The sequence below is a fragment of the Lithobates pipiens genome, unplaced genomic scaffold (genome assembly GCF_037356315.1).
Source record: "Lithobates pipiens isolate NorthernLeopardFrog02 unplaced genomic scaffold, aLitPip1_a1.2 Scaffold_8, whole genome shotgun sequence".
Classification (NCBI taxonomy): Eukaryota; Metazoa; Chordata; class Amphibia; order Anura; family Ranidae; genus Lithobates; species Lithobates pipiens.
In genome coordinates, this window is record NW_027507903.1 from 530,108,225 (window position 1) to 530,121,701 (window position 13,477).

The following is a 13,477-nucleotide window of genomic DNA, read 5'->3' on the forward strand; positions in this document are numbered from 1 at the left end:
ATTCCAGGCACTGCGTCATCATGACAATGAAGTCTGGATCGATGCCTGTCTCTGCCCTTACACAGCTCATCACTCCAGTGAGCGTGAAGGAGCAGAGAGGAGAGTTTCTGAGTGACAGTCAGCAGCTCTCCTTTCAGAGATCAGTGAGAAACGAGGCATCGGCGATGTTTAATGGCTTGGTTCTCAGTGCAGAGATGCCGGGGGACAGATGCAGCATCCACCTTGGTAAGTATAATGGGGGGGAAAAAAAAAACATACTTCTCTTTTAAGAAATAAAGCCTAAAAAAGAAATCAAATGCAGTCACCACATCTAAGAAATGGTTAGCTGCAATATAATAAATGCTTGCTTTTGCGTTTGATATGGCTTTAAGGTTGCCTTTCTTCTACAGAGGAGCAGAGGTGGCGATGGGTGGACTAGTCAATAATCAGACAATGCATATACAGTGCATCCAGAAAGTATTCACAGCGCTTCATTTTTTCCACATTTTGTTATGTTGCAGCCTTAATACAAAATGGATTATATTAGTATAATTTTCCTCGGAATTCTACAAACAATACCCAATAATGACAACATGAAAGAAGTTTCTTTTGAAGTGTTTGCAAATGTATTAAAAATAAAAATAAAATAAAGATCACATGCACATAAGTATTCACAGTCTGTGCTCAATACTTTGTTGAAGCACCTTTGGCACCAATTATAGCCTCAAGTCTTTTTGAGTTTGATGCTACAAGCTTGGCACACCTATTTTTGGGCAGTTTCTCCCATTCTTTTCTGCAGGACATATCAAGCTCCATCAGTTTGGGAAGCGTTGATGCACAGCCATTTTCAGATCTCTCCAGAGATGTTCAATCGTGTACAAATCTTGGCTCTCGCTTGGCCACTCAAGGACATTCACATGGTTATCCACTCCTTTGCTACCTTGGCTGTGTGCTTAGGGTCGCTGTCCTGTTGGAAGATTCATTTTTCACCCCGGTCTAAAGTCCAGAGCGCTCTGGAGCAGGTTTTCATCAATGATGTCTCTGTACCTTGCTGCATTCATCTTTTCCTTGATCCTCACTCGTTTCCCAGTTCCTGCCACTGAAAAACATCCCCACAGCATGATGCTGCCACCACCATGCTTCACTGTAGGGGTGGTATTGGCTAGGTGATGAGCGATGCCTGGTTTCCTCCAGACATGACGCTTACCATTCAAACTAAAGAGTTCAATCTTTGTTTCATCACACCAGAGAATTTTGTTTCTCATGGTCTGAGAGTCCTTCAGGTGCCTTTTGGCAAAATCCAGGTGGGCTGTCATGTGCCTTTTACTGAAGAGTGGCCCCCGTCTGGCCACTGTACCATACAAGCCTGACTGGTAGAGGTCTGCAGTGATAGTTGTTCTTCTGGAAGATTCTTATCTTTCCACAGAGAAATGCTGGAGCTCTGTCAGAATGACCATCATGTTCTTGGTCACCTCCCTGACTAAGGCCCTTCTCCCCCAATCGCTCAGCCTGCTCTAGGAAGAATCCTGGTGGTTCCAAACTTCTTCCATTTACGGATGATGGAGGCCACTGTGCTCATCGGGATCTTCAATGCTTCAGAAATATTTCTGTACACTTCTCCAGATGTGCCGTGATTCAATCCTGTCTCAGAGGTCTACAGACAATTCCTTGGACTTCATGGCTTGGTTTGTGCTCTGACATGCACTGTTACCTGTGGGACCTTATATAGATAGGTGTGTGCCTTTCCAAATCATGTCCAATCAACTGAATTTACCACAGGTGGTCTCCAATCAAATTGTAGAAGCATCACAAGGATGATCAGTGGAAACAGGATGCACCTGAGCTCAACTTTGAGTGTCATGGCAAAGGCTGTGCATACTTATGTACATGTGATTTTTTTTTTTTTTTTTTTTGTTTTGTTTTTGTTTTTTTATTGCAAATATGTCAAGCAAACTACTTTCATGTTGTCATGGGGTATTGTTTGTAGAATTTTGAGGAAAATAATTAATTTAATTCATTTTAGAACAAGGTTATACCTTAACAAAATGTGGAAAAAGTGGAGCGCTGTGAATACTTTCCAGGATGCACTGTACATGCAAAGTCAGTTTAAAAGTGAACCTGCGGTTGCAAAACCACAGGTTCATTTTATTCAGCAGTGAATATTTATTGTCTTTTTGCTCCCCCACTACTTCTCTTAGCTTTTGAATATGAGGAGAACTCTTTGTGAGCGCTAGTTGGGTTTCCAGTCAGAGATTACACATGGCTGTCTACACACCCCCATGTGACAGTGCTGGGACAATCACCAACCTTCAGTGTTGTCACACTGAGTTTTTCCTATGGTCCTCCATACTTCAGTCTGGAAGAAACAATTTCTTACCCACGGGCAGCTGAACAAAGCAGCGAGGGTTGGGTTTCCACCAGGTAAAAATGACACATGTGGCCATTGTTAGTCATAAAAAAGACATCATAAGGCTTGTATTTTTTCAGAGAAAGATGACAAATGTAGGCCAGACACTGCTAGTCTTATTGTTGGACCCATTGGGGAGGTTTTCCTATCTTCTTGTCCCAGTGACTACAGAAAAGGTTAGAGTATACCTCTCCATTGTGGACACAGATAAAACCTGACAGTGGCTTTAAAGCCTTTCCCATGCTAAAACTAGGAGCTCTAACTTAATAGTCAAGCACAAATTGACAGTATGGCAAACTGTTCCAATACTTTCCTTTTGACAACTATACTGCTCACATGTGGAGAGTTCTGACACAGCAGAATTAATTTATTGACTTGTATCTTGACTGTACAAGATGATTAAATTAAGACAGATCAGTCTTTATACTACCCCTGCTTCCTCAAGGCCCTGCATAGGTACCTTCTCCCACTTCTGACCGTAACCGTGTTAAGCGGAACAGCTAAAACATAGTAAGATGAAGATACTTCTCAGCCATGGTCAAGATTTACATATAGATTAAAGCTGTTTATGTATTTGGAAGCACAAATTGGATTGCAAAATTGCCAACTAACGTATTGTGTCCTATTTCATAACAGCCATAGATGGTTTGGTAGGGTGTCAGCCTATGGAGCACTTTAAATTGGCCCCATGTTTCTACCACACACTAATTATTGCAAACTACCCAGCATGTAAGAGAGCATTCCTGTTAAAGTTGCAATATTTAGTGTTGGATGCTAGTATTGTTTCTATACACAATGGTATGCCAAAGGATAAGGGAAAACTTTAATAATCTTTATATTCTTATACTATATTTTATACTGAGTTCCTAAACACCAGAACATTGGATATAGAAGGCACTGGGGTGGATTTACTAAAACTGGAGCACTCAGAATCTGTTGCAGCTGTGCACGGTAGCCAATCAGCTTCTAACCTCAGCTTATTCAATTAAGCTTTGACAATAAAACCTGGAAGCTGATTGGTCTCTGTGCAGAGCTGCACCAGATTTTGCACTCTCCAGTTTTAGTAAATCAACCCCAGAGTCTTACATCATCACACCATGGTTCAGGATAAAGGGGACTCTAAGGTCGCGTACACACGGGCGGATTGTCTGCCCAACTTAGTCCGCTGAACCGTGTTTCAGCGGACAATCCGCTCGTGTGTGGGCTTCAGTGGACTTTTTCAGCGGACAGTCTGATGGACTTAGTCTTTCGGAATTTCCGTAATTTTGTCCGTCCAAACTTGGTTTCAGCGGACAGTCCGCTCGTGTGTAGGCAAGTTGGACGGACTAAGTATGGCGCATGCTCAGAAAGGATTTACAAGGCCGAAGGTTGCATTGCAGTGTATTGGACATTGTTTTTCTAGTCCCGTCGTACGTGCTGTACACGTCATCGCACAAGTTTTCAGCGGACTGTCTGTTCATCGTGTGTGGTCAAGTCCGTTCATTCAAAAGTTGAACGGACTGTCTGTTGGATTGTCTGACGAACTTAGTTGGGCAGACAATCCGCCCGTGTGTACGCGGCCTAAGACCTCCTAATATCCTTATACTGTACATTTCCTGAACACCAGACTATATCGGATAAAGGGGAATTTTAACAGCTCCTTACATTCTTATATTGTACGTTTGCTGACCACCAGGATATTGGCTACAGAAGACTACCTCACAGCCATCATACCATATTGCAGCTTAAAAAAAATGCTATTAGTAGTGTTTAAGAGCATTTCTGCTTGGAAAACGCTCCAAGAAACTATAAAAAAAAAACATTTCTTCTCCTAGACGCTGAAGCTCAAAAAACGCTAATAGCCTAAAGTAGTGTGCATATTCTGACTCTGATTGTTGTGAAGCAACTTATCCCTTGTAAGACCTCTATGCCTGGCCTGTATAAGATCTAATCACTGAGGACAATCCTCATCAGATAGCTTGAACTCACCAAATACCAGATTCCATCCACAATATGCTTTTATTCCGAACATCAGGTTACAGCAGATGACAGGATACAAACAGATGAATAGGTTGTAGATGGTCAAAAGATGATATTGTCTGTAGCGTACAATTCAGAATGCATGTGCCCTGGTACATGTGGCTTGTAGCTGCATCCATGACACAGGAAGTACAATAACAGGAAGAAGGGTGGAGCATTACATACAAAGGAAGTGTGTCATAACATAAGGGAAAATAAACTTGAGAAAACAAGTGCTTTACCACAAAAGGTCACTAGATGGCAGCATGTGAACTAAATATAAAAGTTCATAGAAATTGGCTAAGGAACAATCTATATAAATGCTATGCCCAGTTGGGGCAGCACAGTGCATCAACACATAGGAAAACACTATTTAGCTTCTAGAAGTAGAAACAAAAATGCTAATAACAGCTTCTAGGAGCTTAAAAAACGCTAGTGTGCATGGAGCCCATACTGTAGATTTCCTGAGCACCAGAATATTGGATGCAGAGAATACTGCTTCGCAGCCACCACACCATAATGCAGAATAAAGAGGAACTCTAATACTTCCTTACATACCTATACCGTCTATTTTCTAAACACCAGAACGTTCTATACAATGTATACATCTGAACCTAAAGTGATCCCATTCAACATGTCCCATCATTCCAAATGAAAACTTACCACACAATATATATGGTATGTTTTTCCTAGTAATCTCGAAAAGCCAACATGTAATTCATGTTTACTGGCCTTTTAAAGAACTTGGCCATTGTCTATAAAAGATTTTTTTATTCTCATCAGTTTTGTGCGGCAAGAGAGAATATAAGAGAATTTTACTCTTGACATTAAGAATACAGAGCAAGTTTTCTTCCCTCAGATATCCTTTCAGGTACGGGAGAACTTTCACCCCGTAACTCTGGTAATAGAATTTCTCCTGCGCCAACACTCAATTAGCATGATAAATAAGCAAGTTCTTTCTCTTCTGCCTGCCATATTTTGCTGACGTCAGCGTTAATGCGATTATTGTATTTTAGGCTGATTTAGAGACCTGAGCACTCTCCCAAAATATTAATAAGAGTGTGATGTCTTCTACTGAGAACTAGCTGGCTGAAGAGCTCTGATTAAGCACTTTTTAAAAAGAACTTCACATTGTTTCAGCTATTTGTGTAGTGCTAAGCTATGCGTAGGCTGAGAAATGCCTAGTGATTTAATTACCTAAATTAATGCCCAAACTGGCAACCAGGCAACTTTGGGGTTAACCACAGGGTTTGATTTGTTTAATCATAATACAGGGGCAAATGTGACTTGCTAATGCATTCTCACACTCCATCAGCCCCATTTAACTACTTCATGTCTAAATTTGCCTAACATAAAAACATTCTGCGTTGTCCATTGATGGACATGGGCTGCATTTGGCCTCTTTGCAGATTTATCGTCTGGGCTCCCCTATAACACATATCAGTACCCTGTACATATGCACCCAGGATGCCCCATCTGGCTCAATCCATTTCCACATTTTGTTTGCTCAATACTGTACATCTGCACCCTTCACACTCTATCATCTCTTCTTCCTCCATCAATACATATACATCTACATACTTTATATTGTTTGTCTCTCTCAAAACTCTCTACAGCGGGGGGTCAGCAACCTGTAGATCGCAACCTACCAGTAGATCCCAACCTACCAGTAGATCCCGACCAAGTGACTGGTAGATTGCGGTCTGGTCTAGTTGACCCACCATCCCAGAACATCAGAGTGCAATGCAGAAGGACTACTTGTAAAGTTGGAGCCGTAGTAGGGATCAAGAACCATATAAGCTGTGCTGGCTCCTGTCCCATATGGAGCGATACCAGCTGCACTTATCCTGACTAGTGGTCTCCAGAGTGGTGCCAGCACCAAGAAAGAAGAGATCTTCAGGTCAGTGTGAATCAATACCCTGGGCATAATAGTATAGGGCTACTTTCACACTGATGTGCTGCAGTTTACACACACCACGGTTGCACTGATGGGACTGATATGCTGCACTGATGGGCACTAATATGCTGCACTGATGGGCACTAATATGCTGAACTGATGGCCGCTGATGGGACTGCACTGATAATCAGTGTAAATGTGTGCTGTCACAGGATAGCCAGTTATCGGCTTTCTTTTCCTCACACAGTGACAACACTGAGGAAAGGAAATGCAGATAACCAGGCATTTGTTTGCCTACTGCCTACTTCCAGGTTTAAGTTTGATTGTACATGGTGGAAGCCTGTCAGCAAGTCCCGGCCAACGATTCATGGCCAGGACCTTCTGATCAGCTCTGTGCGATTGCAGCCCAAAGCTCTGTGTTGGTGAACAATACAGAGCTCTGTAGGAAGGGAGTGATCTGTCAGTTTCTCATCCCTGCAAATCAGGGATGATAAACTGATAGATCAGTTAGTAAAAGCAACACACTATACACACATTAAACATTGTTAGGCATTTATTTAACCCCTTGATCACCCTAGATGTTAACCCCTTCACAGCCAGTGTTATTAATACAGTGACAGTGTATAGCATTATTACTGATCACTGTAAAAATGTTGGTGATGTCAGTGGCAGTTAGTCAGTTCCCCCCAGTATCAGTTAGTTTTAGATTGTCCTGCTACAATATCACAGTATAAGTTGTTGAACGCCGCCATTAGTAGTAAAAAAACATTTAAAAATGTAAAGTTCAGTATATATTGCATAGTTTGTAGACGCTATAACTTTCACGCAAACCAATCAATATACACTTTTTAGGATTGTTTTTTAATGGAAAAAAAGTCAGCAGAATACATTTTGACCAACATTTATAAAGAAATTAGATGTCTTTAATCTTTGATTGAATATGTTGTATAGCAGCAGTGGCATCGCTAGGGGTGGCTTTTGGGGCTATAGCCCCGAATCTGGGGCCCATAGCCCAGAGTGTCTAAAGGGGTCTCCAAGGGGAGGGGAGGCTCTGATGTAGGTGGATTATATTGAAGGAGCGCGGCTGTCAAACAACATCAGCCTGTACGCTCACGAAACCGGTCCCACCCACCTCATGATGTCATCTCTCTCCGCTGGCGCTCCAGACTTCACTTTGCTTTGAACTGCGCTCCACGGCCAGCGTCTGTGCCACTTTGTGGCGGCTACAGCACCTCAGTTTGACGGACTATCAGATGACCACATCCATGCTCAGCTTTTAAAGTGACTGAATGCTCATAGATCACATCCAAAATGTGAGTTGCCTGTATTAAATACGTTTTTATAATTAAAGTGTATGTTATCTCTACACCCAGAGGCGCCTCTTCCTTTGCTTTTTTTCTGATGTAGGTGGGGGGCTCTCTGGGGACCTTGATGCAAAGGGGAGGCTTTCTGTGGACCCTGATGCAAAGGGGAGGATTTCTGAGGACCCTGAAGCAAGAAGGAGGCTCTTTGGGGACCCTGATTTAAGGGGTAGGCTCTCTGGAGACCCTAATGTAAGTGTGGGCTCTCTGGGGACCCTGATGCAAGGGGGGGCTCTCTGGGGACCCTGATGCAAGGGGGAGGCTCTCTGGGGACTCTGATGTAAGGAGGGGCTCTCTGGTGACCCTGATGTAAGTGTGGGCTCTCTGGGTATATATACACACACACACACACATATATATTACTGTATATACATGTGTATGCCCGCCCAAGCATATGACTTTCTTTACTATGCTGCTATGGGCTCTAGCCCCAGATCTTTTGTATACCTAGCAACGCTCCTGTATAGCAGAAAGTGTTCAATCTTATTTCTTTATTTTTTCTTCATCTTCATTTATATTGCAAAAAAAAACAGTGGTTATCAAATGCTACGAAAAGAAAGCTCTATTGGTGTGAAAAAAAGTATATAAATTTCCTTTGGGTACAGCGTTGCATGACCGCGCAATCGCCAGTTAAAGTAGAGCAGTGCCAAATAGCAAAAAATGGCCTGGTCATGAAGGGGGTAAAAATTTTCAGAGCTGAAATGGTTATAGGACTGGGGTTTTTTCCATGTTGCCCTTGAAGTCAAATTAAAGTAAAACTTTGGGATACTAACAAAATTGGTAAACAGCAACGATTTTGAATGCAGAAAGTCATACACTACAGTATATGCCCCTTCTGTAATAATGTTTCTTGCCTGCCTTACCAATTTTCTTGAAATGCTGAGATCAATGAACTCCTGCACATGTGCAGAAATGACGTCATTGCAGCCAAGCCAATGAAACTAGCCAAAGATCTGTACCCAGAAGAAGACCAGCCAAAGATGTCAGCATTCAGCAGGGATCTCCAGAACATTACAGCACTGGAGTGAAGGTGAATATATAGTACTTCCAATTTAAAAGGACCCTCCTGGAACTGTACTCTATTTAAAACACTTTTTTTTGCGTTTGTTAAATGTCCACTATTGCATTGCCCAGCTTGTCATGCTATTTTGTTATAACAGTTTTCCTTTTAGACCTAAAAATGTCCAGAATTTAACAGCCAGATTCAACCCCATACACTTCAATGGGATTTGATGTCAAGTTTGGATTTTGGGAATCTGTTGGGATTCAATGAACCCCCTTTGAATGGAACACAGAAATATTTGCCATCCCTATCTGAATTTGTCCACAAATGCCCAGAATTTGACAAAAGGAAGAAACAATTCAAGCAAAAGTGATTACAATTTGTACATTTTGAGGCTTGGCACTGATTGTCCCAACTCTTCTGGCCAAGGCTCTGACCCACTAGTGCCATGTTGGTAGATACAGCCCTACCTGTCTATCCAGTTTTGGTTTTGGCCACCCATGTTCCTCCACAGAACTACCCCGATGGTCCTCCTATCCTTTGGAGTCTCTTAATATTAGCACATTCTGTACAGGGAGAAAACCTGCCACCATTTAAAATACGAGAACAGAAAATAAATTCAAATATGTGCCAAGAAAAATGCATGCAATAGCCTTTCAGACTGTCCTACTGAAAAATAACTTTCTGTTTGGCTATACAGGTCAATCTCATTCTTCTTTTCATTTACAAAGCTGCAAAGTGAGACTCTTATTCGTTGCTATCTATAACATTGTTTATAGTTGTTTTATCATATACTTTACTCTATTTGAAGCCAGTAATGTTCATATTAGATCACCCCAAATTTAGGGTCTGCAAGGACTAAAAGAATAGAAACTCTTCCTGCAGTTATACTATATTACCAAAAGTATTGGGATGCCTGCCTTTACATGCACATGAAATTTAATGGCATCCCAGTCTTAGTCCGTAGGGTTCAATATTGAGTTGGCCCACCATTTGCAGCTATAATAGCTTCAACTTTTCAGGGAAGACTGTCCACAAGGTCTGTTTGACCATTCTTCCAGAAACACATTTGTGAGGTCAGGCACTGATCTGGACGAGAAGGTCTGGCTCACAGTCTCCGCTCTAAATCCTTCCAAAGGTATTCTATCGGGTTGCGGCCAGGACTGTGAGGTGCAGGCCAGTCAAATTCCTCCACCCCAAACTCACTCATCCATGTCTTTATGGACCTTGGTTTGTGCACTGGTAGGCCATCCCCAAACTGTTCCCACAAAGCTGGGAGCATGAATCTGTCCAAAATGTCTTGGTATGCTGAGGCCTTAAGAGTTCCCCTCACTGGAACCAAGCCCAACCCCTGAAAAACCACCCACCACCATAATCCCCCCTCCTTAAAATGATTTAGAAAAGTAGCCAGGCACACCTGGTAGAAAACCTGATAGAACACCTGCGAGCCATGCTTCTCATCTACATCAGTGCCCGACCTTACAATTATGCTTCTGTAAGAATAGTCAAACATTCCCATAGACACACTCCTAAACCTTGTGGACAGCCTTTCCAGAAGAGTTGAAGATGTTATAGCTGCAACGGGTGGGCCAACTCAATATCGAACCCTATGGACAGCCATTAAAGTTCATGTGCGTGTAAAGGAAGGTGTCCCAATACTTTTGGTAATATATTGAAAATGGCAGACACAATGTTTTGTCTCATGATAGGTATACTTTAAATCAAACATTTGCCCAAAAGCAAAAACTTAGACTTGATATTTTATATTAAGTCTGATTTCCCCGCACAGATGTGAATCTGATTGCTCGGAAGCATGCAGTTCTCATTTCAGACACTATTCTAAATGAGGAAAATTGACCCTATTTATCAGAATATCTGATGAAAGAACCAACAATTTTACCTTCGGCAATGAAAAAATATTCTGCTTTAATTTACTTTACTTTTAACATGCATTTGCATCAATTTAAAATATGTGTTAGACATAATGACAGCCAGCAAAAAGTAAACTCTAATGACTACATAGATCCAGGAGAACGTTTTTCCTTTTGACTTCATACATGATGTCCGATGAGAGTACATAAAGCCATTTAGTAAGATTATACTTCTAAATATGAATTGGTTGCTCTCTCTCTCTATATATATATATATATATATATATATATATATATATATATGTGTGTGTATATATACGTGTGTGTGTGTGTGTGTGTGTATATATATATATATATATATATATATATATATATATATATATATATGTATATATATATATATATGTATATATATTATAATGTGTGGATGCTCTTCTGGCTTTAATGCAGAGAAATCTCCTGTATGGGGCTGCAGCATTCTGCATTAGAGAGATGTGGTCACCTTAACCATTAATCATCCACCTGGGCTGCTAGCACAGTGCTGCATTACTGTCTGTGCCCCCCCTGCTCATAGCTTGTTATTAGTGACGGTTTCTGTGCACAGTGGGGATGGGAGCAGAGCTTTGCAAGGCCATCTGTCCCTCTCCTCTCCTGCCATGTGACCTTATGGATGCCATTTTCCAGAATGGCAAGTGACATTATTTCCTCTCCCCATACTCGCCTTTACTGCATTTTCATGATAATAGCAAGTCTCATCTTCCCCTGCAGTCTCATTTTTCATAGTAGGTGCAGGTGCAGCTTGTCTGTTCTTCACCGAGTCTACGACTCGTATGCTGATGAAATGACATCAAGTGCAATGTGCTGACACCACAATCAGTAAAATCTCAAGTCCTTAACCTATGCTAAATGAAGCTAGATATAAACATAATCTAATAACATAATAAGTGTTGGGAATGTGTATGACTATTAGGACACCTGTGCAGCAGACGTGATGGAAGATTTTTAGAAAGGATAAGTACTATGCTATAAAGAGAAGGGCGCTATAAAGAAAAGGATAATATCAAGAGCTAGGTAGTATAGGGGGTTAAAGTGTTACTAAACCCACAACAGTAAAATCAGTCTGTATATGCAGTAAACATGTTTTTTATACTCACTGTGGTTTTTATACTCATTGTGTAAAAAGGCTGTTTGATCCTGTCTTCTCTGATCCCCCCTTCACCCCCCCTCTCTTAATATTCGCTATTGTCTTGATTCTCCTCCTGGACAATCAGGAAGTGGGTCCTCCTGAGACCTAATTGGCCAGGGAGTCTTAGGACTCCTGGCCAATCGGGTCTCATGGCCCACTTTCTGTTCGAGAAGAGGGAGGAGAAGCAACGTCTGTTGTCTGTTCAGCTTGGAGGAGAAGCCCCAGCTCATCCCTTGGCTGGAGTGAGGAGCAACAGCCCTACCCCTCATCCTCGATCTTTGTCATCTGCTAAGGTAAGGTAAGGTCGCCTCCCCGTCCGTCACCCGGGGGGGGGGGGGTTGCAGGTGTGGCAGCAGTGCGAGTAAGGGGGGGGGTTTGTTTGTCACCCCCCCCCCCCCCTCAAATATTGAGCACCAGCTGCCACTGATAAAGAGCAGGGTTTTATAAAGAGCAAGGTAGCATAAGGCCTACATTTACCACGGCCAGTGATCAAAACATTCCTATCCTGAACCCAATTCTTCCCTGTTCAGGAGAAGGAGATTGAAGCTCACCTAAACGTAGGCTTTTATTGAGTTAAGTTTAGGAGCTTTGGCAAACAAAATGCCAAAAACTCCAAAACTCAAGTTTAGGAGCTGTCAGTGTAAGCTGGTGTACATTAAGCAGTTAAGTGGTATACAAAGTTGGTTAGTCCAAAAAAAAGACTAGTATAAAGAGTAGGGCAGTTACGTAGTATAAAGTGCAGGGTAGTCCGAAAAAAAACTGTATAATATTAAGAGCAGAGCAGTATAAAGAGTCAGGTAGCATAAAGGGCTGGGTAGTATAAAGGGCAGGGAGTGAAAATCTCAGGATTAGTGATGGCCGAACGGTTCGCCCGGCGGTCGTTTCGCGGCGAATTTCCGACTTTCGCCGTCCGCGGGTTCGAACGCCTTTTTCCGTCGTTCGCCCCGGCGGACTTACGTGTTTAATGTATACAAGAACTTTAACCTTTCGTGACACGTTTATCATGTGTTACAGGACAACCAATTGAGACATGACAGCTCATGGACACTTGGACATTCCCCCTAACCTATAAATACACCCGATCCGGTGGCCATTTTACATTCTTTCTTCTGTCACTGTAGGGAAAGGATCCTGTGTGGAGTAGGGACAGAGAAAACGCTAGCTATTTGGTACACAAAAGTTCTTTTCAGGACTGGTATAGGTGTTAGGTCAGCAGCCTGAGTTTCTTTTGTCAGTTTAGATAAAGGGACAGAGCGCTGTATGCTGCTATTTTAGGGACAGCTCAGCCAGATTAGTCTTTCTTCATCATCATCATCATCATCATCATTAGCTGTTACTATCAGGTCCACAAAAGAGCTGTTCCAGCTAATCGTTCCAGCCTACTCTTTTTTGCCAATTTGTATAGGGACAGGCAGGAAGCAGTGTGTCAGGCAGTGAGGATAATTTTAAAGACTTGCTGTTACTATTAGTTCCACAAAGGTTCTTTTCAGGACTGGTATCAGTGGTACGGTAATAGGCTTGTACACGTATAATATTCTTTCTTCCAAATATAGAAAGAATATTATACTTGACTGCTGCCCTTCTGCTGCAGTCTGCTAATCATTCACAACTCACTTGTTCCACAAAGCTCTTTATCAGGACTGGTAACTTGGTCTGTCTAGGGTGCTACGGTACATAGGCTTGGGTGCGGTACAGTCTGCTGTTCTGTAAGGACCGCTATCGGTCCACAATACATAGGGTTGCCGTGCACTACTGCTGACCGCTGCCCTATACTG